Source organism: Sardina pilchardus, chromosome 21 (genome assembly GCF_963854185.1).
Source record: "Sardina pilchardus chromosome 21, fSarPil1.1, whole genome shotgun sequence".
Classification (NCBI taxonomy): Eukaryota; Metazoa; Chordata; class Actinopteri; order Clupeiformes; family Clupeidae; genus Sardina; species Sardina pilchardus.
In genome coordinates this window covers 2073993-2101078 of record NC_085014.1, presented here as the reverse complement: position 1 = coordinate 2101078, position 27086 = coordinate 2073993, and the positions used below count along the sequence as shown (strand labels likewise).

The window sequence follows — 27086 nt, the reverse complement described above, 5'->3', positions numbered from 1 at the left end:
CCAACGTTTCCTTACCAAGTCACCAAGTAGGCTTAATTAGCCTACCTTAAGTTAGAATCTTACAGTCACAATAAACAGTGGATCTGAGTCATTTTCGTTTCTATATTAATTCTGTAATGTATTAGCAAAGATCCTTCATTACTAACTCCGCTTTAACCCTCTCTGGTATTAGTGTGTAGCCCATACAATGCAGAGAAATAAAAGGGAGACAGAATTCACAGTTTAATGAAGAACTGTCATTGCATTGCTAGACCAGTTCTGAAAGTACTTCCCTGTGGCAGTACTTTTTGCTAGTATAATGTCCATAATAATTTATGTTGATAAAATGTTGTGGTTTGTTCAGCATTACACAGTCTCAGGTATTTATGTATTATGTCTCATAAATGTATAGACATTATTCCCAAAGTATGGTTCATACCCATACACAGTTACTTAAATAACAGGCTATATAATCTGGGCAAATCTAAGATATGCGTAGCTTCTGTTATCTGAGAAACAACTTTGCCATCTAGTGGTTAAACAGTGGATACTACATAATAATTGTCGTCCGCACACATTCCTCTACGCGCGGCTATAGTAATATAAACGCAAGAGGCTATTGTTTAAACTAAACGGAAACAAAAACGAATTACAGTCTTCCCAGTAAAAGTTCACTTCTGGGTCCCCCCCCCCAAAGCTGAGACCAAACCTACGCCCTTGCCCTAAAGAGTGTCTAAGGTCTAAAGCTGCCAGTTACAACTGTCGTTCAAAAACAATTTACGATTAGATAGTTGTTTTTATTAAACTGCATGTGTAAAGCTTGATATTATTGGGAGGAATTATTAACCTTATTATTAGCCTTCCAAAGCACTATTCCCTCGGAAAACATTGCAGAAGCCCGCTACTTCTCTCTCCCACGACTCCAAAACCAAACTGTTATCTGTCACAGCAAGTCAAGTCAATTTTGAATCACAATGGTCAACGTTTCAGCACTTTTTTGGATCATTCTGACGGTAGCCTACATTTATGACTAGGTGCAACGACTTGATTATTTTCAGCCGATAACTGAATCTTATAGCCTATTCGCAGATTAACTGCACTCAAACTACCGTGTGTGACATTGATTTAATCATCTTTATAACAATCTCCAAAATATTAAAAACTAATATTCATATTTATTAAAAACGAAATAGGCCTATATAAAAAAAATACTACGAACAAGTTGAAAGTCAAGTTTGCTTAAAGAACTCTTCCAGAGTTTTTACCTTAAACAACACAAATAAATGAACAGATAGCCTACCTCAAACGTGCTGTATGTCATAATGAAACAACCACAGACTATCAACACGGTTTGACACGAATGAGACATGGCTTAGTGCAAACTGAATCTATGACAAAACGATTTGATTCGTGCACAAAGCGCCATCTAGCTATCATTATGTGTAAGTGACAGCGTCCCAGTCTAAGGACTCAGCGGTCATTTGACCGCCTCACCGCGCTTTAAGTAGTTCACACCAGCACGGCGCTTCTAGTAGGTCGTCAAAGCGGTCAAATGACCGGGGCGCGGCGCTTCTAGGTATAAGTGGGTCAGAACGGCCCGGCGCTTCTAGTGTTAACTCATGTAGCCTACATTTCAAACGAATCAATGGCTTACAGTTTTTTTTTCAGTGACTAACATAGCGTTTGTCCAAACAGTTGTAACGTTTTCAAAACACATTGTGGCCATACCATTTACACATTTCATGTTGTTTTCGCACAATATGCAGGCAGTGAACACATTTCCACAATGCTTACATTTTCTGAACAAACAAGTTATACCTCTCAACAAAATGATGGATCGTTTTTCTATTATTTTACAGATGTTACATGACATCCCACAATAGTTAAAACAATTCCAAACCTTAGTAACCTCTGCTTCTGCAATGGTATCAGTTCAAAAACAATATGTCTCAGCTGATAATAAACAAACAATTGAATAACTGGCACAGATGATGTTGGGTAAATTGGGCCAACCACAGCTGATTCCAGTTTGTCTTAGACTTAGTGGCAGGGGTTACTTTTTACATTTACATTACACTTACACAGTAAAAGGAGGAGGTGATGTTTTTGGAAACAGAAACATAAAAAGACAAATACTGTAATGTCTGGATGAGGAAGAGTCACCCCGCATTCACACTGTCTCCGTCCGTCAACGGATCTCATTCACTTTGCATGGGGCGGACTCGAAATGCATTGTGGGTCCGTCCGTCGCTTCAGCTCCGTTGCCTCCGTCAAGAAAGTTGAGAAATGTTCAACTTTTCAGGCAGCGACGGATCCGTCAGCCAATCAGATCACGTAAATGCAAATACACATACGGCAGATCCAACCTCCGTGATCCGTTGACGGACGGAGACAGTGTGTACGTGGGGTAAGAACAATGGGCCCAGGGATAAGAGCAGTGAAAGGTGCAGTAGGAGGTGCAGGAGCAGTGAAGCAGTGAGAGGTTCAGGAGCAGTGAGAGGAGCAGGCCCAAGGAGAAGGCAAGGTAGAGATGTAAAATGCTTTTGAATGTGAACATTACAGTATATGTGGACAGTTCCCAACCAAGAAATTTAGTGTAAAAATGGTGTATTGCATGTTTTGCATGCAAATGCCCGTAAAACTGAAACATGAAAGTCTGGACCTGGACCTTCATAAATTGACTATATTACTGACTATATTACATTAGGCCAACATTTTGTTTGTGTTTATAATATACGGAAGGAGGTCGTGCTCAAGGCATGGGTGGGTTGGGCCGGCAGTGGGCTGGCGGCGGGTAGGGGGCTGGTGTGGTCAGAATATTCCCAGTGGATTTAGTGTCCCACTCCGCCCCTGAATATAGGCATGTCCTCATTAGCTAAGCATTATATTTTCATTAGTTAATCATGTCTGTGGCCCCTCAGGTAAAGTGAAGAACAGGTTGTGCTTTAAAATGTGTGAAAGTGTATAGTCATGCATAAATAGTCAATTTACATTAATTAACGGTGAATTGCTCATGAGTTCATCATGTTCGTGGCCCCTCAACTAAAGTGGTGAATACTGACATGCATTTAGATAACTTTTACAAGTTGTATGTTCCATCTATGTTCCATCAGTCACCACAGGGTATTAATAGGTGTACATACTTTAATAACAACCTGTTCATCACTTTACCTGAGGGGCCACAGACATGATTAACTAATGAAAATATAATGCTTGGCTAATGAGGACATGCCTATATTTAAACAATGTGGATTCTTCGATATTCTCTGAAAATTATCTGAATTAGTTCATGATGAGTTAATGTATAGTTTACTTACCCCTTGGAACACATTTCAAAAACCAAGAAATCAACATGATCATGTGTAATTGATCATTATTCTTAATGATTTATCCACTGTAGCTAATGCTCAAGATGATTTGTTGTCCATAACTGATGTCATTAATGACAGACAATTGATTCATATTAATTAATGAGATTTTCATGTATAATTAATGCATGAGTTAATTAACTCATGATAACTCGTAACATTTAGTTAACATGAATTCATGTGTAATAACTTTTCTTTTTTCTCCATGACAATGACGTCCACGATTTTGTCCGACAAAAAGTCATCATGATCATGCTTAATTAATCATGATTCATGATGATGTGCCAACCGTACTTAATGCTTAAGATGATGAGTTGTTTATGCATGAATTTATTAATGACAATCAGTTAATTCATGTTAAGTCATAATGATTCATGATATATCAAGGGATGAATTAATGCATGATTCATGCATTAATTCATGCATGAATTCATGAGAATTCATGTACCCTTATCGTAAAGTGTTACCACATACTCTACCTTGTCTGTGGACAATGTTATATGTTGGATAAACAAATAGCGTGCCTGTGACAGAAGAAAAGTGCTTTAGTGTTGCCCTACAATGTGACTGCACCCCATAACTCCACCCACTGGTGATTTCGTGTCAATCTGGGAATGAGTGCTGCAGACATGGGGTGCCTCTCATGCAGCGTTTATACGTCCTCCCTCGCCCCTCGGGCCTCGATCCTCACTGATATACAATCAGACACCTGGAAACACTTTGAAGAACATACTAGCTCATCCTGTAATATGTGTAGCCTACATAAAATATCCTACTGTAAGCTAACGTTACATTTGCTAGATATCCTACCTGTTGCTGCATCATTGTTGATTGATTGGCGTTGTTTGAGATTGTATTCCGTATTCCAATGGTGTCTAAATCTATAGCCTATGGCCTACTTTTAACCTGCATTAGTGTAGATATGAAGGCTATGTAAGCTACCGTACCAGTCGTCACTGTAGGCTACTAAAGTGTCAGCTCTTGCAACTCGTTTTAAGTACAGTAGGCACCTTCATTTCAGTCTTTTAAATTCTAATAAATGAAGAGTTATTTTCCAAAATAGCCTATATCCACAATTTTGATGCATTTTCATAAATCACTTAAATGTGACTTTCCAAGTAATTTCAGTGGAATTGTAATTGGGTTATTGTTATTTATCTATTCTTCTGTGCAGCCTAGTTGTCTTTTTAACAATAGGCCTAACAATGTTTTACACAGTCAGCAACCTTTTTGCATTTACATGCAAGGGTAATTCGGTAACACTTTACATTACAGATCAGTAATAAGTAGTTAATGTTATGGTAATATATATATGCAGTTTCATGGTAATAATATTTTTAAACCACATATTACAAATAATTAATGTGTAATTTCTAGACAATTACTGTGTAATAATCATACAACAACAATGCAAATAACTTGGGTAAAATAAAATGGTAATAACTGCAGTAAATATGTACTTACCGAAGCAATACTACGGAGCCCGTGAAGGGTCAGGTGTGTGAATATTTTTGAGTGCACTTTTGCGTTCCCTCGCAATAATTTTGCGTTCCCTCGCAATACTATTTGCGTTCCCTCGCAATAACTTGTATGTGTTCCTGTCAACTTGGGCTCCATGCATTAGCCCACCATACAGGTTTACATGGACTGCAGTTCAACTCATGGATAATCTGGACATTATTAAGTTTTACTTTAACCTGGGGCTCACATAGGCTACAGCAATATACTGGCGGATTTGTCTGTGAGACACAATGTGAGAAAAACGGCTTGTTTCGGCGCAGCATGAGAGTTGACAGCGCATTAACCTGATGTAGCCTAGGCTAGCCACAGTACGGAGCCCAATGTTAACTTTTGTTTACGTCTCAGTAGTTTGAGATTTCAGGGGAGACTTATATTTGGCTGCTCCAGGGCCGAGGTACTTGAATTGACTCGGGTTAACTCCCTCTCTCCTTCACAACAGCAGCGGGTTAATAACTTGCACAGTGGTTTGGATCAGAAAATTTATTTTGTGATCTTTATAATATAGCCTACATTCACATCACTCAGGTCCCTGTAACATGCCTCTCTCTCCCACTCCAATCTCACACACCAGCACGCACACACACACACCCTTGCTCCCTCTCTACCCCTCCCACTTTGCAAACGGAACCTGCGGCTTAAGGGCATACATACAAGTTATTGCGAGGGAACGCAAAAAGTATTGCGAGGGAATGCAAAATTATTGCGAGGGAACGCAAAAGTATTGCGAGGTAACGCAAAAAGTATTGCGAGGGAACGCAAAAGTATTGCGAGGGAACGCAAAAAGTATTGCGAGGGAACGCAAAAGTGCACTCAAAAATATTCACACACCTGACCCTTCACGGGCTCCGTACAATACATATTTAGGATTTACTTATTGTGACATAATATTTCTGTAATTATACCAACATTATGGTGCTATGAAGGACTAAATTACATAGTAACTTCTAAGTGTTATGGCACAATTACACAATCGTCAACATTTTTGTGGTAGTTAGTTTGATGGTAAAATGTGACCTGTTATCTGTTATTATGATGAAATAAACAACATCATAACAACAGATAACAGGTCACATATTATGTCACAATAAGTAAATCCTAAATATCTATTGCTTCAGTAAGTACATATTTACAGCAGTTATTACCATTTTATTTTACCCTTAAACCCAAGTTATTTGCATTGTTGCTGTATGGTAATTGCACAGTAATTGTCTAGAAATTACACATTAATTATTTGTAATATGTGGTTTAAAAATATTATTACCATTAAATTGCATACATATTACCATAACATTACCCACATATTACCGATCTGTAATGTAAAGTGTTACCGGTAATTCCTTCCAGGGAATTACATTTTCTAGTTAATAATTGTGCTTCATGCACTACACTGCAATAACATAACTTGTTATCAAAACAAGTGGTTAGAGCACCAAATTTGAAGATCTTGATGTCTAAGAACTAGGGCTGGGACAACGCATCGACTAAATCGATTAGTTCGACGCAAAGAATACGTCGGTTCAAAATATGCGAATCGACACGTCGTCAAAAATCAAAACAAGATTGGCGGCAACGTGAGTGACTCCTCAGACTTTCAAAAGTGCAAGGCAGCACGCAGTCGTTCCTCTGCAGCGTTTCTCTAACTATGGGCCGCAGAGCTGCACCGGTCCGCTATGTAGACTGCTTGTCCGTGAGGCGTGGAGTGAAATTAGACTTGGTGCTTCACCTGATCATTTGTTGCGCAATTGATCAAGCAACCGTGGCCCGACAGAAAAAGAAAACAAACGTTGCAGCGATCAGGAGGAAATACTTTCTAATTCCATGTGATTAAATTTAGAGCAACACAATTAAGTGTTGGTATGAGCGTTCATTGAATGCATGCATGTGCGTGTTTGCGCCACAGAAACTGAAACTAAACGATAACGTTGGCCGCTTCAACCTGTTTGAAGGCTGTTTAATTATTTAACGACATTTAATAGAACAACGTGGATTCTTGAGACAGAGCAGAGTGTAGTTCAGTCAAATCTTAATATGGTCAAAAGATTGTAGCCTTAGTCTTTCATTTAAAAATCTCCAGATCAGTGATTTCATTTCCCAGCTAGCAATTACAATCGGGCCTCTTCCGTAAAACCTCCGGCGCTGTCAGCTGAGTTGCGGCATCGGCTCCATGCTAGAAATTAGGAGCGGGCCGCTTCTGTAAAACCTGCGGCGCTGTCGGCTGAGACGCCTACTGTATCTGCTCGCCCGTAATACATAGACACAAGTTGGTATTGTGTTTCCTGAATCCTTACATTCAGAGATTCAAATGGAATTTCATTAAAAGCATGTCAATTTTGTCTCCATTTGCCAGAGTTTGATGCTTGCATGAGGGAAACATCCCAAAACAATAGCACCCATATAGTTGCTGTTGTTTTCAGAAGTATTCATCATGCAACCATGCAAAAACAATTAGCTATTGCAATTATACGGTATCTTACATTACTTCAGCAGGTCTCTGATTTTTTCAAACTTTTTGCAAACATTGACTGCTTTGAAGTGAAAGTACACTTAATACAGCATAATAATAATTGTAATAATGATAATCATAATGATGATGATTTGATGGGGGTATACAGTATACGTGTAAGTGAGCTCTATGGCCCCAAAGTTCTAAAGACAATAGGCCTCTACTTAACTTGTCATTTTATTGATGACAGTTGGGATCTTGTCTCCTTCAATTTGACAACACTCCAAGTGTTTTCAAGGCTTCAAGGTTTTATTGAATGCTACCTCTGACTTAGAATGCATTACTTTGCACTTGTACAGTCTTTCATTTTGGAATGTTAAGAGCAATAAACATACATTGCGTGTTAAGACATTCATGTTTTATTTCATTCAGATATGTAAATCAACATATAGGCTAGCTATTAGTCAATTAGTGGGGAGATAATCGATAATCGAATTGAATCGAAATCGAATCGAACTGAAAAAATGAATCGTTAGATTAATCGATGCATCGAAAAAATAATCGCTAGATTAATCGTTTAAAAAATAATCGTTTATCCCAGCCCTACTAAGAACGCGACGGTGAACTCTCAGAAGTTGTGAGAAGTAGACTAGCAAGCCAACCTGCCTGTCAGTATCGTAGTAATATCTCTGTGCGATATCAGCGTTAGTGGAAACCTTGAAAGATCATTCTTGGGAAATCAGTAAGGGAGGCACACAAACAGGCAGGCCTACAGTTTTTTTTTCTCTCTACGCTGAGGCTAATGCAATGTCAGACGCAGACATAGGCTACTGGTGTTAGTTTTCTTGGTGCCTATGTTAGGTTAATGATCCCATCGTGATGCCATAAGGGCTATGTAAAACAACATGACTCCTAAAAAAAAAAATAGGAGGGTGTTTTGTTTTCCTGCAGAAGACACTTTAGCAAGGAGGGGGGCTTGCAGCAGGTGGCAAAGGGTTTACGATTAAGCTAACCTATTCCCTACATTCCCTACACACTACATGCCTTTTGTGATTTTCGGCTGCTTAATAGTTGCCCCAGCCTATGTCTGTAGAGTTGACTGCCTGTTTTTTTGGGGTTTTGGAAGCTGATGTCTTTGAGTGAAGCTGGTTTCACTTCTTTCCTGCAGTCTCTCAAGATGTCACTGATGTTTCTATCGTGCTTTCTCTTTCAGCTATTTCAATTTTGAATATGACAGCAACTACAACAGGAACTATAGCCTGTGAAAGTGAATCAAATGATAAAAGAAATAACAGTGTTGACGGAGAATGATGAGAGCGTTGAATGATAACAAAGTTAGCCTGTTTCAACATCGCTATGACAAAGCATTAGTGTTTAGCTAACTATTAAGTTACGTTATTTAGACGATCAGTCTGTTTATTTAGACACATTTCCAGTCGCTCTCATTCACTACATTATGGAGGGGTTTAAGGTTAGCATTTTGTGCCGTTTTGTTTATGGTTTGCTTACGCGACAGTGAACTCTCAGAAGTCGTGAGAAGTTGCAAGCTTACAATACTTCCTTACCCAGCTATGCAGGTATACATTAGCGGTCAATATCCATGCAACTGTCATGCAACTTTGCATTAGCCTACAATAAACTAACAAACAAAAAAAACATTAAGCCTTATAAACTGTGCTGCTCCGGTATTTTTCTCTTTTTGATCAACTTGTCCCCTGCTGTGGATGCACCAGTTGCTTGTAGAAGAGCATATTTCGGCTATTCCTTTTTTGGAGTTCCCTATATGTAATTTATTGACTTCAATAGGCTACAGGTATTTCCCGTTTACAAACAAAACTGGACGCCGGGTGGCCGGTCACATCGTTCTAAAGTTGCAACAAATGATTCGGACTCCATAACGCCAGGTCAGCGCTAGTAACAATGTTGCAGTTGTGGCTGCCAGAGACATATACGGCTCTGGTGGCTGCTAGCCGTGGCGTTCGTTTGGAATATCATAAAAACCTCTGGGGTGATTTTCATCATTACTTTTAAGGCATTGAGATCCGGGGCTACAGCCCTGAATGCCCAGGTCTAACGATGCCGCTGCTTGGCAGGACATCTGCCCATACAGGGGAGCAGCCGTGGTGTACTGGTTAGCGTATCGGGCTTGTAACCGTAGGGTTGCCGGTTCGATCCCCGACCAGCCCACCACGGCTGAAGTGCCCATGAGCAAGGCACCTAACCCCTCACTGCTCCCCGAGCGCCGCTGGTTGGGCAGGCAGCTCACTGCTCTGGGTTGTGTGATTCACCTCACTGTGTGTTCACTGTGTGCTGTGTGTTCACTAACTCGGTTAAATTGGGTTAAATGCAGAGAACTGAATTTCCCTCACGGGATCAAAAAAGTATACATTCTATTCTATTCTATTCTATTCTACAACACAAAAGTCTGCTCAAAATCGTGATACAAAATGTCCTGGACGTGTCCAGATAAAACATATTGATATGCATAACGATTTATAAGACAACAGTTTTTCTTTGGCTTATAGGCCTATGCTCGGCGTTTCGATTAGGCTAATTCAGTGGTTCTCAAACTTTTTCTTTCATTCCCCACTTTGATCAAGGGGGCTTTCTCGAGCCCCACCTGTCCATCATCGCTCTATAGAAAGTATAGGTCAAGCTCAAAATTGTCATATTTATAACGTCACTTGCTAAATATACATCAGTAGGCCTAACAAATAACAGTTAGGCTACTAAAGATAAATATCAGTTCAAAAATAGAGAAAATAAAAATCTAAATCAATGACCAATAACGTCAGTTTTTTGTCATTGACAAGGTGTCAATCCTTGCTTCAAAAAAAAGCTGATTTCCAATAATAGAGCAAAAGGGCCAACTACATGCTACCATTGTGTTATAAATGAAGTTCAACACTCTCACAACCTCGTTCAAAATCTTATTCAGGTCAAGCCTTGACGCGAGCGCTTCCCTGAATGAAACAGTCTGTCTGTTGCGCATCGGGCACTACCCTCTTTATCACGACGATAGCATTTCTTTTACCTGCTATCGTCTGTGCGCCAACCGAGCAAAGTCCCTCACAGTTTTCCCATTTGATGTCCTGTTCTGCCAGGTAGACTAATTGGTGAGATCAACGTTGAATAGTTCATCTGCAGTGGCCATACTTTTGGCATACTCGCAGAATAGAATATCTTCGGCCGCTGTCAAGTTAACAAAGCGGACATAAGCAATAACTAACCACCTTTGTAACTGTCGGTGGCCTTGTCCACTTGCAAGGCAAAACATGAGTGTTTGCGTTTGTCAAGCAGTTGTTCTTCGAGATCGCAGAACAGCAATTGTGTCGTCGGACAGATAATTTACTGCGCTCGTCTCGAACATCAATGTTTTTTTTTGTTTCCGCTGCAATTAAAATTCCGACATCAATCATTTTTTTCGGACTATGGTTCCAGGACAGACTAACATTTTCATCTGGTCAATGATAGGCCTACAAGAGTCTAGATTACCTTGTTTGTGTTTGTTTTGTGAGATGGAGGTGCATTCTCGTAATTATCAATAAAGGAAGGCACAGGCTACAGATTAAAAAGAAATCTCCGGTTTTTCACGTCAGCTCGCGCCCCACCTGGCATTTCTCTGCGCCCCACTAGTGGGGCGCGCCCCACAGTTTGAGAAACGCTGGGCTAATTATTCGATTGTGTGGTGGTCAATATTGTAAACAAAGTATAGTTGGCTATAGCTTAAGTCTACTGGTCGGACTGTTCAGTTTGGTAGGCTTTTTCTCCTTGGGACAGGCCCTTTTGAGTTTTGGAGTTTGAAAACATTGGTAAGCCTATTGAGATGCAATAGTTTTAATCAAATCTGTGCAGCATGCTAATTATTTATGCAAACCGGATTTAATAATCATTTTGCTAGTCTTCTATGCGTCATTGCTTTCACAATTGTGAATGTTTTATTTGGATTAAATGTGCATGTCGAGGGGCTGGTGTCCATAGAGTGAGCACCAGTGTTGGTAGTAACGGCGTTTAAGTATAAAGGCGTTACTAACGGCGTTAATTTGTCAGTAACAAAGTAATCTAATTAATTACTTTTCTCATCGTTGCAACGCCGTTATCGTTACTGAGAATTTGAAGCGTCGCGTTACTACAATTTGGCTGAATGAAGCGCGTTCACTGGATAGGATCATATAGGATGGAATACCCTCCCCTGAGCTAATAAATAAATGTATATTAGCCTAATCACCCTTGAAAGACTAGGCATAGCTACCAGATACTGTACATCAGAGTGGAATCTGGAAATAATTTCATTATAGGCCCACTTCCAACTTCAGGAGGGGAAAAAGACTTGAATAGGCTACTCACCAAATCCAAGCCATTTCATTTGCATATATGTAGCGAACTTGCCATGATAGCTTATAGGCATAATGACAAGTAAATGTGCACTTTCTCTGTCTGTCGGATTTCTATAGTTTCTCACAGGGCTACTTCACTGAAACTGAACGTTATCTTCAAAGGAGGACCCTATACATTTTAAAGATAGCTTTTTTTTATTTTTGAGGGCTTTTGATATCGGGGGTTACCTTACAGTAAAATTAATTATTAGCCTATTGCACGTCTCTGCTGCATAGCCTACATTTCGTCAGGGCCGTTCAACTGGAGAAGGGGTTGTTCATTTACTCCTGTAGATTGCAAATATACACTTGGTTGCGACTTCCGAACAGTTTTGTGAGTGCTACTTTGTTAATATTTGGGAAACTGGGATAATGCACAAACTGAATTTCACTTCACATAAAGCACATTATTGTCTAAGGAAAATTTTGATACAGCAAGAGGGAAGACATTGATGGTTTCAACAATCTTTTCATTTATTTGGCAGGGATGGTGCACCAGCACAAAATGTAGGTCCACCCATATTTTCCATTGCATCGCCTTTTTATCGCTCTCCTTTCATATAGTGTGAATGTTTTTTTAACAAGATGTAACGCTTGTCTTTATTTGAAACATATACACATTATGTAATTATTTATACATTCTATATACTGGCATTTCTGATATTCTTAACAGCAATCTTTATGCAGATTATAGCCTACTATTCATATTACAACACCTCTTGAATTCAGCTGTCTGGTTGAAGCCTCAAAATATTGTAAACAAAGTAGCAGGCTAAGCTTATCATACTCTACTGGTTGGACTGTTCAGTTTCCCCACATGTGTTTAAGTTTCAAGGTAATGTGGCAAAGTGGATGGTTTGCTTTAACTTGCAACATGTTGACTACGCCATCTGAGGCTCTTCCCCTCAGAATATGAAATCTCTGAGACTGGTTAATGGTTTAACACTAGAAGCGCCAAGCGCCGGTCATTTGACCGCTGACGCGTATTCAGTGTTGGAAAGGATACTTTCAAAACGTATTCCGTTACAGAATACAAAATACATGCCCTAAAAAGTAATTTGTAACGTATTCCGTTACGTTACTCAGTCTGAGTAACGTATTCTGAATACTTGGATTACTTCCGCATTGAATTGCGTTTTATAAGTGTAGGAATGCGCCCATCAAATCCAAAATTCGGGTGTGTTCGTCTGTTCCAAATGGCTGAATGCGGCCCACGTAGGCCTATACTGTACGAGAATATGAATTCAAGTTGGAACAGGGGCATAGCCAGAAATTATAAGGTGTGTGAGATTTTAGGTGGCATCAACCCAGTAAAAATGAGGGGTGCAGTGCAGATATAACCGGTCGGTGGGATTCAATTTACCTGGAAATGTAAACACCTACTGCATAGCCTATATCAGTGCTCTCAAAAATGAACGTGATCGCTAAATGACAATCAAAAACCGCACGTTAAAATAGGCTACGCTAGGGCCTACTCGCAAGAATAATAAATACACTTGCATACAGTAGGCTGCATCATAATTCATTTTAAAACTTAAATATAGCCTAAATCTACTTACAAACAAACAACCCATGAGCTATTTTAAGTTGGAATGAAAACCTCAGAATGAATGCAGTGCATATTAAGATGGGTTTCATCGTAGCCTAGGTCTAAATCAACACGTGAACCAGGCTTTGTTTATTGATTGCTAAGACTTTATAACCGATTGGCCGAAGTAAGCAATTAATAGGCCTACTTGGGAATATCTTTTGAACAGACATCAAGAACCACGGTCGGTGAGTAGGAGTTACTAACACTTACTTCACTCCAAATTTGCTGTCAGTTATCTCCGATGGCGAGTCCATAATGCGCGCTGGCTGCGTTCTGACGGGTGCAATGTGGCTAGTGCAAGACGACGTGGGTTGGATTTAAACATGGAAATAATTTAATCTAGATTGCTTTCCGGAAAATGCATGGAGTTGCCTTAATTTGTTTACAGAGTGAATCAACTTCGAAACAGTGAAGTATCCTCATGTAATCCATTGATTTCAACAATGTAACTGTATTCTAAATACCACCTGTTTAAGTTGTAACTGTAACGGAATACAGTTACTCATAATTTGTATTCTAAATACGTAACGCCAGTACATGTATTCCGTTACTCCCCAACACTGCGCGTATTACTAGAAGCGCCGTGTAGGTTTGACCTAGATATACCTAAAACGGCCGGGCTGCGGTCATTTGACCGCAGTGAAAAAAAAAATATTTTCACTCGATTAAATTCCAGGACCCTACGCTCACGACTTTTCCTAAATACGCGTGTTTTGTCACCCAGAATGTTTACATGATCAAAAGCACACCGGTACAAGCTAGTTTAGAGCTATTTTGCGGTCACTTATGTGACAACACTATGTTGTCTCGCGTTCGGCCATGTTTGTCCAGGCTGCTATTCTCTTTTCTCACAGCAGATGTCGCAAGGGTTTCCTGTCAGTCGGACATGAGAATAATATTTTACTATAAAACATAGGCTATAGTTTATATATGTGAAATATGTAGGCCTATTATATATATGTGATTTATTTTAATAACTATTTTTCATTTACATGGCATAGTCTATGGAGGCGATTTACAGTGGTAAAATGCGAGTTTGTTTTGAAAACGTTGCGACGTTCTATTAGGCAGGGCTACGTGTGTAAAAAATATTTTCAGCTGAAATTCGTCAAAGCCTATTAATGTACGTAGAGCGCGTATGCCTACGTACATTCATAGTTGTATCTTATCTTCTATTTGTAGGCAATCTTTTAAAGCTCAGTATGTGTGTATTTGCATTTTCTTACATATTTGCTGGACAAACTGAGATCGCTTCAAATACCTATTTCCATTTGGTTGAATTAGAGGATATTAAGTGGCGCAATGTTAACTCGCTCGACTATTGCGCAAGAGACCCGGGTTCGCAACTAGGCACGAGCGATATTATGTAGCTTATATTGACTGAATTCTCTGACCGTTTTTCAACGTCGACGAAAAATTATTTTTTGTCAATGGTTTTTAATAACAAACTATCTGAAATAAACGGATGAATCACAAAGCTGTTTAGGCTACCATTAATGAAAAATAATTTCGCCAGCTAATAATTTTCTGAGCCAAATTGAGCCGCCATCTGACAAACTTTGACTAAGCCAGTTAGACTTTTTGCATCTAAAAATAATTATATCATAGAGACACGCGAAAAATAAACGAGTCTAGAAACTAGGCCTACATGAGATTTTCCCACTGGACACACCACATCAGTATTGTGCTCATTGCTACGATACACAGGACTAAGGATGGGCATCGTTAAGATATTATCGATATCGATGCCATTATCGAGTCTGCTTATCGATGCGATTCCTTATCGATTCCCATATCGATTCCTGTACCATCTACAGAACATTTATACAGTATGGCTTTGAGAGTTGTTGGCTTTGAATGTATTGAATGCTTTTATATTTCTAAAAAGTAAACATTTCTAAAGCTTCGTATTGTAGCCTAATCACACAGTCGTGTGTTCTAAAAGAGTAGCTTGAACAACACGTCATGGTTTACATTTTAGGTCAAATTGAGTAAAATTGTAGGCCTACTCATCAAAAACGCTCAAAAATTGGTGGGCTGCAATGCCAGGGCCATTTCTGATCTCAATGATTCAACAGGTGTTTTTAATTCCATGGGATCATGAAAAGCGTTCATTTGTTGTGTGTAGCCGAATAAGCATTAAGTTGAACCATATGAAAAATACTGATTTTGCAAACAACAAACCCGCAATTGAGTTTACTTATTACACAGCTCCGTGCTGCAGAAAGTACCAATTTAATTTAATATGCCGTAGGCTATAGCCGACGTGGTGCGCCTTGTGTAAAATCTTGCATTAGATAAGGCGATTGCAGCAGCAATTTCATCATAGGCTACCACAATTTTGTCAACTGTAATGTCAATATACAGTGAAACAAAGCCTGTCAAACAATGTGCGTAAATGTATTATGCCTAATGAATCTTTGAAGTCCAAATGAAAGAAATGTTGCTGCTGTTGCTAAGATCTGTTACAATAAATCGTGACTTAAGCATAACAGACAACGGAGTTTTGAGGCTCTCTAGGCTATAACGTGTGCAATGAAAATATAAAGTGTGTTGCATTCCATAATTCTTTTCAAAGACTAGGATTAGGCAGTCTCTGCAGTTTCCATGAAATCCAAGTCGTTAGTTTTAAATAACATTGCTTCTAGCCATAGACAGCGTTTAGCCCACGTTATCCACTGTGAAGTTTCACACGCAGGAACGCACGCACGTTGAGTGCTCACGGGTTGCATTGATGGCACCAAATTAGAAAGTATAATTTCCTGACTGGGGAAACCTTTAGTTTATTTTTCTCGCTGATATAGACGGTTCACTTAATTTAGAGGCAATTGATGACATAGCCTGATGCCCTGCTAGCACTGGGATAGCCTACCTTGAAAGCTAGCCAGCTGAGCTGACGTTCACAAGTCAGTGCAGCTGTTCTGTCCTTCTTCTCTACGTGATTTCTAGTTGTCCATGCAGAAACTCCCTCAGATAGCCAGTTAACTTCGTGCATATTCTCTTTCAGAGTTTAATCCAGGTTTGATGTAAAATAATTTGAATAGCCATTTATAAAACACGTAGTGGGCTAAATTCGGCTAGGCTGAGCCCTAACTAAAAAGCCTGTTCATGATAGCATAGTCAACACGTTGTCATTTTTGCCAAACGAAAAAAAATAGGCTACTTACAGTAGCAATAATGTTTTGATATAGTCTAAGCCTGCCGTTTTGCAAACTGTCAAATACAGTGCACTCCTGGTATCTAATGCCATGGATGTTGTTTAAGTGCTTGAGCATGACAGAACAGAACGTTCAGAATCGTTAAGGGAATCGTTAACGTGTGGACCTGTACGATTCCGATGGATCGGAACGTTCGGAACCGGTTCCAAACCGGAACCTGGAACCGATTCCCAAGCCTACACAGGACTCACAGTGAGTTGACGACAAAATGACATGGGGGAAAGAAGCAAACAACGTAGCCTAATCTTGATCTCGCCTTACATACTTTCCTAATTCCTACGTAGGGCTAGTCAGACTTTTGTTAAATCTTCAGGGCCCGGTTGCACAAACACCAAAACCAAAGATTGATGATATGAACCAAATATTCTGGAGCAGACGGATTTACAACATTGAACGCAATAGGCTATTAGGCTACTGCGACTTCCACCGTTTCCTTTCCAGAGATTGCTGCGCTGTTCACAACGCATGCAGTCTACATTGAAGTGAAACGTGCAGAACGTTGTCCAAAACAATACAATAACATTGTGTGTTGAGATCTAGTACAATATAGACATCTGTAGACATGAAGTGGCAACTAAAGCCATGATCAGTCATGAAAACGCTGGCGGCTGCAGCCTCGTTTAGGTTTTGGCTGAGCCAGCTAGCCAGCCAACTACTTCATCAGCCAGCCGTTATTCTCAAAGCAAATGGCTTCGGGGTCTATACATAACACGCTATCCATTGCAAACATAGCCTATTTGAAACCGATCATTCCCCCTCCCCCATACACTCGTCTAGGCTAGGCTACTACAGACATCACCGCAGCATTGAGGACAATTAACTGCCTCCCCACCACCACCGCCTCTCTCTGTCCCCTGCATAGGCTAGGCTGCAGGCTGGCTAATAGGCAACTCGTGGAAGAATTCGCAATCATGTTTCATCGCATATGCGCGTTTCAGAATGTTCGAATTCGCCAGCGTGCGTGTAGTTGTGTGAATAGAAAAAAATAGAATAGAATATAGCCTATATCTATTGATGCCTTGCTTAAAAGAACTTCCGCCATGAACAGGTCGGGGATCGAACCAGCAACCCTCTGCATATGAGGCCGAAGCTCTAACCAGTGGACTACAGTTCTCCTCTACTGATTTGGTTAAAGTGTGTGTCTCAATCCTAAATCTCAAATTCACATAGACGTTAGCTTAAATTGTAAAAACAATAGGCCTAGGCTATAGCTTTTTTTTTTCAGCAGATATCGCAAACATATCATACACATTCACAAAATGGAGAATATCTTTCTGCTCAGCATAGCTCTCTATCTCCCTCCCTCCGATGTAGCTAGACCCTATAAGATGCCTCTCCCTAAATGAATAAAAAATGTTTTAGAAAGTAGCCACGGTAGCCTGTAAAATGCAGCCTGAAATCCTGGCTACTGTGTAATTGAAACCAGACTGTTAGGCTCTTTGTTCCAGGTACGATCATTTTCGGCGGCGCAAACATACTAGGCTACCTATTAAATTAATAGAAGTGAATTTGGGGAGTGAATTGGAACTAGCCACCCATTCACTTTTAGAGCATTTTAGTTGAAAGTCAAGTTTGCCTCTTTAACCGCCCAAGACAAGCAACATCACTGATTAAAACAGACGGTAGATCCGAGGGTGACTAATCGCCTTTGTACTCTCCACCACTAGTTGGCAGACATCCAGAGCTTCGATTCAAGCCCAAATTTGAGTAAAAAAGTTTTCAGCAAGGACCTGTATTACTCGCGAGAAACACAAGAAGAAGACGCATTTCCTGTTTTTAACGCGGAAGTGAAATGCGCGATCGTATTGCACAAATTGAAGCAGAAAAACGGCAAATGTTAAAAAACAAAGTTGTGTGTTATTGGGCTCTATTATCAGGATCAACTGGGCATTGTCGCAAGTCACTCGTGCTAGTTTCTTTGGGGGCGGTCCTAGCGCAAAAGGCTATAATGACAGCTTGAAAAGTGAACATTGCGCTCAGCGCAAAGTGAAAAGGGGTTGTCTTAATTTAGTTAATTAGTCGTGGGTGTCTTTTGGGCGTAGCATGCTATAAACCAATTAGATTTCACACTCTCATTCCAAGGTTTCCTAAGCCTTCCCAACTTTTATGCTGGGAAATTGTGAAAATAATGTACATGATGTGTGAATATTATTTTCTAACACGGATAGTTCCAGTCCTTGATGATGATTGGCTGAATCGCGTTCGATGCTGTTATAAAATCCAACACAAACATACACCTTGACCGCATTTCGTTAATGCACTACCACAACTTGCACAAAAGTTAAAGTGGCTGCGTGTCGATGTTTCATGGCAACCATTCCTATGGAAGAAATATTTATTGGCGGAAGAATGATTATCTATGAATACATCGACGTATAGTTACCGTTTTAGAAAAGCAATAAGTCACTCTAATCCATAGTTTAGGCTACACTGATTTTAGAACAGCTAAGGGGGGTTTTAGGCACTTGCTTACGGTCTCTCGGGGCTTATGACTTAAATAGATTATTTCAGAATGAATGCAGCAGCCGCATCAGTAGCCAGAAGCCAGTTCTCACTATTGATCGTTATCATTATTACATTTCCCTTGTGTGTGTGTGTATTGACACCAAATTGGCATGCCATACCGTACCCACCCAATATGCACAGCATCCCATTAGCTGCCTGCCATCAGGCTATTTACAATCTTCTATTTTAAGAAAAAGTCAGTCAATACGTTATCAAAATTAACTTAATGCGCTATAGAGCTATATCCACGCGCACACATTTCGTCTGAACAGGAGAGATTATGCACGCAGGCGCGCAACTAGGCTACGTGTTGTTTTCTTTTACTCCGCTATCAGCACACAATGTGAAGCTAATTCACTAACTCAATAGCCTACTCATCATGGATATCGCAAGTTCTTTAAACAAACAAAACAGAAAGGATGGAGGATGGAGGCAGCTAGAGAAGTTATTCCAGATGAGCAATAACAAGGTAGACAGTTGCCAGAACACTACAGCTGTTTAATGCCAGACGTTAAAGGTATGCTAGAACAAAACTAACTGAAGGTAACTTAGCCATAGGGCTGTGTAATGTTGTCTAAATGAGCAGGTCACTGTTAGACGTTATTGTTGTATTTTTGCATGTGGATGTTGTTATGCTATGTATGCTACTTTTTGCTGACCAATACACGAACCTAAAACCGAGAAACGGACAAATATTATTTAATTATATTCGGGCTGCGCGCGCTCCTGCTGATGAAAGAAGTGCGCACTGTGCACTCTTCCATATCCCCAAGCCTCATGCGCTCATATAATAGCCTTTCAGCTATGCGCGAGTGATTTCCGACTAGGTTTTTCCTGGTCAGTGGCGCACTTACTTTCTTCATCCATATATTAGCGACTGGCGAGCTTTGCGCCGGACCACACCTCTTCTCTTCACTGACACGCCCGTTAGGGCGCAATATCATCTCCCATTTAGAGAACGTACATTTGCGCTGGACAAATGAAGGATGCGCTCGCAGAGAATAGTAATTAAAGGTTGCGCCAGTCGCGAAAGCTCATTGCCCGGTTGGCATGATAGGGCCCATGAAGTCTTGGGTCTGTAAGTCACCTACTCTGATTCTGAAGGCGAATATCTGCCTTTTGGAGATTATGATCGGTCGTCCATTGGCAGTGACAGTCAAGATGCGTCTGTGAATGGAGGTGCGTCTTTGCCTGTGTACGTCAGTTTTTACCTGCAGCAATGTTGACCAAAGGGTTCAAATAAGCATGGTGTGCTCGGTGCCAGTGATAATCATGATGATAGTATCTGTAATTTCATGTTACAGACAGCAGGGCTAGTGAAAATAGGGCTCTGAAGAACTACAAAGTCATCCGCGAAATGAACTGATTTGACCAGGCTACTTTATTGCATAGTAACATAGGGATTGTGGTAATACTAATAGTTTACTATTGTTGGTTTACATTTGGCTGTGGTCCTGTTTGTTTGTTATGTCAGAGAAATTACAAAAATCAAAGTAAAACTGCTCAAATGTGTTCAACAACCAGTATTTACTGAAATAATAATTTGATGCTATTGCCATCCTGTGACGTCATAATATGCAAATTAGATGAGTCAATTTACTTCCTTCATAAACTTTAGTTCATACTCAATGATTTTCACATTTACAGTAGGACTTTATCTCTGACCACTTTCAAGCCATGGCCTTTTGAAATTTTTATGCAAAAATAAAAAAAAACCCGGGCGGTTAGAGGGTTAAGGTTTGTTCAAGAACTCTTCCAGAGTTTTTACCTCAAACAACACAAATCAACACAAATCACAGATAACTCAAACGTGCTGTATGTCATAATGAAACAACCACAGACTATCAACAACACGGTCTGACACGAATGATACATGGCTTAGTGCAAACTGAATTTATGACCAAACGATTTGATTCGTGCACGAAGCGCCATCTAGCAGTCATTTTGTGTAAGTAACAGCCTCCCAGTCTAAGGACTCCGCGGTCTTTTGACCGCCTCGCTGCGCTTTAAGTAGTTCACACCAGCACAGCGCTTCTAGTAGGTCGTCAAAGCAGTCAAATGACCGGGGCGCGGCGCTTCTAGGTATAAGTGGGTCAGAACGGCGCGGCGCTTCTAGTGTTAAGCTACCAGGCAACACAGGTTCGGGGTCACAGAAGATCGCTTCTCGTTCTTTTGGCTAAGATCAAGTGTAGTATCTGTTCTTATCAGTTTAATATCTGATACGTCCTCTACCCGAGGACTATATATTGGGGCAGCCGTGGTGTACTGGTTAGCGCATCGGGCTTGTAACCGGAGGGTCGCTGGTTCGATCCCCGACCAGTCCACCACGGCTGAAGTGCCCTTGAGCAAGGCACCTAACCTAGGGTGACCAGATTTGAGTTTGCAAAAAAGAGGACACTTCAGCGGGGGGCATATGCACCTATGAACACGTGCATTCATACAATTGTGTCAACATACATGGTGATATATGATAATGAGCTTTATTGGCCTGCCCAACACTAACAGAAAAACACTGCCTCAAAAGGCTATTTTGTAGTTGAAAGTTTTAAATGTGCAAAAACAAACTATACATTTGTAGGCTATACAATGTAAAGTATAGTCACACTCACAACAATGGTAAAACAAAAATAATAAAAAATAAAACCTAATTGCACAAAATGAGACATTTTAAAAGTTGAAAAGTTGTCCAATGACTTTTCAGTCCTCCTAAACTGCCTGCTTTGCATTGATCTCGACCGAGACGAAAACATGGAAATTACATTTCAATTCGTCAGTGAACTTGCACTTGCGTTTCGGCATGGCTGAAGATGCCAGATAGTTTTGTGCGTTGCCAGTGGTAAACAAGGAAGTGTGCGCTGATGAGGTGAATAACCAATTAAATGTTTAGGCCGAGAATATCGACCAATGACGGTAGCTCTAAGGTCAGGCTCTACACTTCAACTCAATGCAAAGCGAACTGTAGGGGGAGGGCGTGATTAGCCTACTATGTGAATGAAAGAGAGAGCAATGCAAATTCGGTGAAAACACGTTAGGTTAGAATAACAAAATCCCGGACGATTCTGAAATTCCGCCCGGACACATTTTTAGGTTTCAAAAAGAGGACATGTCCGGGCAAAAGAGGACGTCTGGTCACCCTACCTAACCCCTCACTGCTCCCCGAGCGCTGCTGGCTGGGCAGGCAGCTCACTGCTCTGGGTTGTGTGATTCACCTCACTGTGTGTTCACTGTGTGCTGTGTGTTCACTAATTCGGTTAAATTGGGTTAAATGCAGAGAACTGAATTTCCCTCACAGGATCAAAAAAGTATATATTCTATTCTAAAACCAGAGAGGCGTGTGTCCAAAAATAAACTCTTCTTTATTATCATTAAAAACATAGGGAGTGAATTCTCTCCAGTGTGGGTTCGCTAAAGTCCGTAGTAGTACTCTCCAGTGTGGGTTTGATAAGGTCAGTAGAGGGAATGAAACACTAGTGAATAAAACAGCACTCCAAATGCACTCAGTTGTCACAGCAAACAGTGTACGTTAGCATAAAACCACTACACACATGCCTATGGTGACAATTATGACACGCAGTGTAAACAATTAAGGAATAGCCTCCAACCGGACTGAATTCGTAGTCACTCGGTAAGCAAACAGCAACACACCTGTTGTCACTTCAGTTAATCAACTTCGAGGTGGCTAAACACTAGCCTGACTCTCGCCAGACCCTTGTAGTTCCGCCATGCTCCACCAGAGGCGTTTCGCTGAGCTCCACACAAGGGTCTGGACGCGAGGGCAATCCAAACCCCTGCCAGTGATCTCAAAAAATGAGCAACCAATCAGGAGCGCCGAAGTGAGTGTTTGATTCAAATAACAATGGCGGCACGCAGCGAGGAGTCTTGAGCTGACATTGGTTCTGCTATTTCAACCGTTTTGTCGAATCTATCGAGTATTCATTCTTTAAAAGATTAACAGAGAATAGTTTTGAAGACATTTATTGGTGGCAAGGATGTTTTTACTCTTCTTCCGGCCGGGTTTGGCAAGAGCTTGAAGAAGCCTAGCACGTCATTCAAGATAACAGGCAAGTGGTTTATCAAATCACATGCGAGGATGTTTTACAAGGACCCGCCTTCAGAAATACATCTCCTATCGAGAAGTCCCAGATCCTTGTGTGAAGCAGACAGCGAACTACAGAATCTGGCGAAAGTCAGGTTAGCTAAACACAGCCGATTCAACAAACGGAATGAAACAGACAAAACAAACACAAAACAAAACAGCAGCGTTCGACCTGGAACCAAGATGCCTTGATGTTGCCGCTCCCTGTTACGCCTGAGATCGCTCAGATGTGGTCAGTTATGAAGGCCCATGTTCAGCGACTAGCTGCAGTCCAAGAAGTCGGCGGACACACAGAACCGGCCAGAGGAGAGGCCAATACAGGGAAACGGTGAAGGCTGGAGTCAGGTAAACAATGTCGTGTAACTACGACGTCAGCTTTCAAAATACAAGTTGGAACTTTATATCCACTTCCATCTACAGATTGGCTCACCTCCAATTACCCAGAGCCACTCAGAAGGGCACTGCCGAGCTAACTAAAGGGGCGTGGACCTAGTCCTGTTACAGTAAGCTAATGCTTTTTCTCCTTAAGCTTGGGACAGGCCCTTTTAAGTCTTGGAGTTTAAAACATTGTTATTGAGATGGTCAGTCAACTTGAATGCAAGAGTTTTAATCAAATGTCTGCAGCATAGCCTACTAATGATGCTGACCGGATTTCACAGTATTTTAGCAGTAATTTAGCTAGTCGTCTTCTGTGAGTCATTGCGTTCACGATTGTGAATGTTTTATTTGGATTAAATGTGCATGTTGAGGGCTCGTGTTCATTGAAAACGCACGAGAGCGGGCCAAGGAGAATGAGTTTACTTCTACTGTTTGGTAAAGTTGCACGCATAACCGTAGAACCATACGACGAACACACACTCCGAACCGTGACATGCCATCCGCACGGTTCGGAGCATTTTTCAAAAACCGTGCCACCCCTAGTGTGTGCACGCGCACGCATGTGTGTGTGTGTGAGTGTGTGCCTGCGTGAGTGTGTGTGTGTGATCTGATATTGGAGTGACAGTGACGGCAGAGAACACAGTGGCCCTCATTTATCAACAGAGCTTACGACCAAAAACAGGCGTAAAACAGGCGTATGCTTGTTTCCACGCAAAGTATGACATTTATCAATGTGAACGTGATCGGTGGCTACGCTCAAATCTCCCGTCTAGTCTCAACTAGTGTACGCAAGTTTTTCAGGCGGCATAGCATCGCGCAGCAGTAGATCGGCGGTGCATTAGAAAGTTGAATAGTTGAATTGATGGACTATCTCGGACATAACACCTTTCCTATACATGTGCAGCCTATTTGCTGTAATGTAGCATATTATACTGACACATTTCATGGCTTAGAATAGCCATAGGCGATGATTACTTTCCCTTTGGCAAACGCAAAATTCATGAGTTAAGCCTAGGCATATATAGCCTATTTTGAATTATTTTCAAAGGGCAAATTTCAGTGTCGTTCAGTTTTATAATTAATGTATTTATAGTATGACGCGTTCTCTCTGCGAAAATAAAGTCTGTTGCGCATAAATCGTTCTAGTTTCCCGCCTTCCTTGATGACAGCTTCTAGCTGTCAAAATCAACAAGGTTCAGCTGGATGTCACTGTGGCTCGAGATCACTATTGATCTCTCTTGGACGTATAATGCACCTTCATGCCGTAAATTCTAGGGGCGAGGCCATTAAAACGAGCATAATATAGGGGCGTGATATTTAAATCACGCTTGTTTCCAGCCGCCACATTTATCAACAAACGTTTATTCTTACGCTGGAATTGGAGTGATACGAAAGTCTAATGAATCACACGTGAGCCCCGTCGTAAGATGATTTCTGCACTCAGATATACGCTGGTTTCTACGCTCTGTTGATAAATGAGGGCCAGTGAGCATACACATAGGCCGTGTTCAGACTGCAGACGAATCTGATTCAAATCTGATTCCTTCTCATATCCGATTTTTAGGGCTGACTGTTCACACTGCCTTTAGCAAGTTTCCAAATCGGATATGGCTCTGTTCAGACTGGGTCACATTAGTAACAGATCTGACAGGTTGCTGTAGCAACGAAAACAAACATTTCTGCCATCAGGAGGAAATACTTGCTAATTTGGTGTGATTAAACATAGAACAATACAACTAGGTGAGTGTTCATTGAATGCATGCATACGTGTGCGTATTTGCGCGACAGAAACCGAAACTAATCAGTGGCAAGCTCCGCTTCAAACTGTTGGAAGGCTGTTTAATTATTTAATAGAACAATGTGGATTCTTGCAACTTCCCGAAACAGAGCAGAGACTGTATAATGCTATATTTAGCATTGAGTATTAATAAGTCATGTTTAATATAACATGGTCAAAAGACATAGCCGTAACGTTGCTCCACAACTCAAATTGTGTCCACAACTTCCAATGTGTCCATGGAAATGAACTTCAGCTACCTTGAACTGTAGGCTTTTTCAAGCTTAGCCGTAATTTCACCTCTCTGCAGCGCACCATCAATGTCTGCAGTTTATGGTCATAGTCCCTCTCTGCCTCTTCATCTGTGTCTCTGCATCCCACCACCAGAATGTCGTCAGCAATGTGTTCAACTCCTTTCAGCCCAGCTAGGACCTCATGTTGCTTGCGCTGATATACCTCAGGGGCCACAGATACCCCAAACGGTAGTTTAAGCCAGCGTTTCCTGTCCCAGGGGGTCCAGAAAGTGGTCATGAGGCTGCTCTCTTCATCCAGCCTACACTGCAAGAAAGCCTGCTTCGCATCCACCAATTCGAAAACTCGTGCTTTGGGCAATTTGCATTGCAATTAGCGCACTCAACTCCCGATCCGAGGTGCTGCTGTCTCCCGGATTCGAGTCCGGGTGTGTGCAGGGCTGGACCGCGGTGGTTCTACACAACGCAGGTTACACCCGCAAAACTCATGGGCGAAGGCGGCGGAATATTAGCAGCCATGCCTGGCATCGTGGCCGCTTGTGCAGCAGAGGCATCGCTACTCGATCCACGAGACATATTCTACTAGGTCACTTGACGGTAACTTAACTAAATTATAAACAAAGGCTCAAGTCCACTAACTTCTGACACCATGTTGTGCGTTTGAATAAAGTAGAACTCTATTTCTACTCATATTAGGTGCAGTCTCAGCTTGCATTGAAAACGCAAGTACAAGTTTCTAACTTCCGGGGTCATGTATGTCATACTAAAAGTCATCAGCTATACTAGACCCCGTAACAGAACTGTTCAGTGACATCGGTGTTGGGGAGTAACGCATTACATGTAATTGAGTTACGTAATTTAATTACTAAATAAATGTAACAGTAATATATTACAGTTACTGTAGAAAAATGTGTAATTCAATTACAGGTACTTTTGACATTTTTCAAAATTACAATTTGAATTACAGTACATCTCAATATTGTCAGCAAAACCTTGCAAAGAATATTGTATGTAAAAAGAACTGTTTCCCTCCACAGCCATAGTTTGACACGGGACCTTCTGATAGGCTCTATCATGTCTACAGAGCCATCAGCGTAGGCCTACATGCCTGCCTGTAAACGTGTTATGATTATCATTGTATTATCCTCACAAAAAATGTGATGCTAATTCATGTATTGAATGCCCTTGCTGCCTTGTGCGATTGTACAGAACTGCTCAGCAGCCTGTAAACCAAGGCCGAAATCTTCGCATGGATTTGGGGACTATATATATCATTAAAAAATCGGAAAAGTAATCAAAAGTAATTAGTTACGTTACTCAGAAAAAGTAATCCAAATAGTTACACTACTATTACATTTTAAACAGGGTAACTTGTAACTGTAACACATTACATTTCTAAAGTAACCTTCCCAACACTGGGTGCTTTAAATGCACAATACTTCCCTTGATCATCACTGACAAGTGCAGATTTTTTCCGCGATTGCATTCACATAGCAGCTGTGGCAGCAACATTACGGAAACATGACTAGGTTGGCAGCAGGAAAAGTTCCGGTAGTAGATATATGGACATATGCATTCAGACA

The 27086-nt window shown here is 40.9% G+C and overlaps 1 protein-coding gene and 1 pseudogene across 1 annotated transcript in view; both read left to right on the top strand.

Moving 5' to 3' along the window:
* LOC134069117 (GTPase IMAP family member 8-like) overlaps positions 1 to 27086 on the top strand; it is a 65166-nt gene that overhangs the window by 22875 nt on the left and 15205 nt on the right. The gene's annotated exons all lie outside the window — the stretch shown is intronic.
* On the top strand, positions 21158 to 21272 carry LOC134069541 (U2 spliceosomal RNA; annotated as a pseudogene).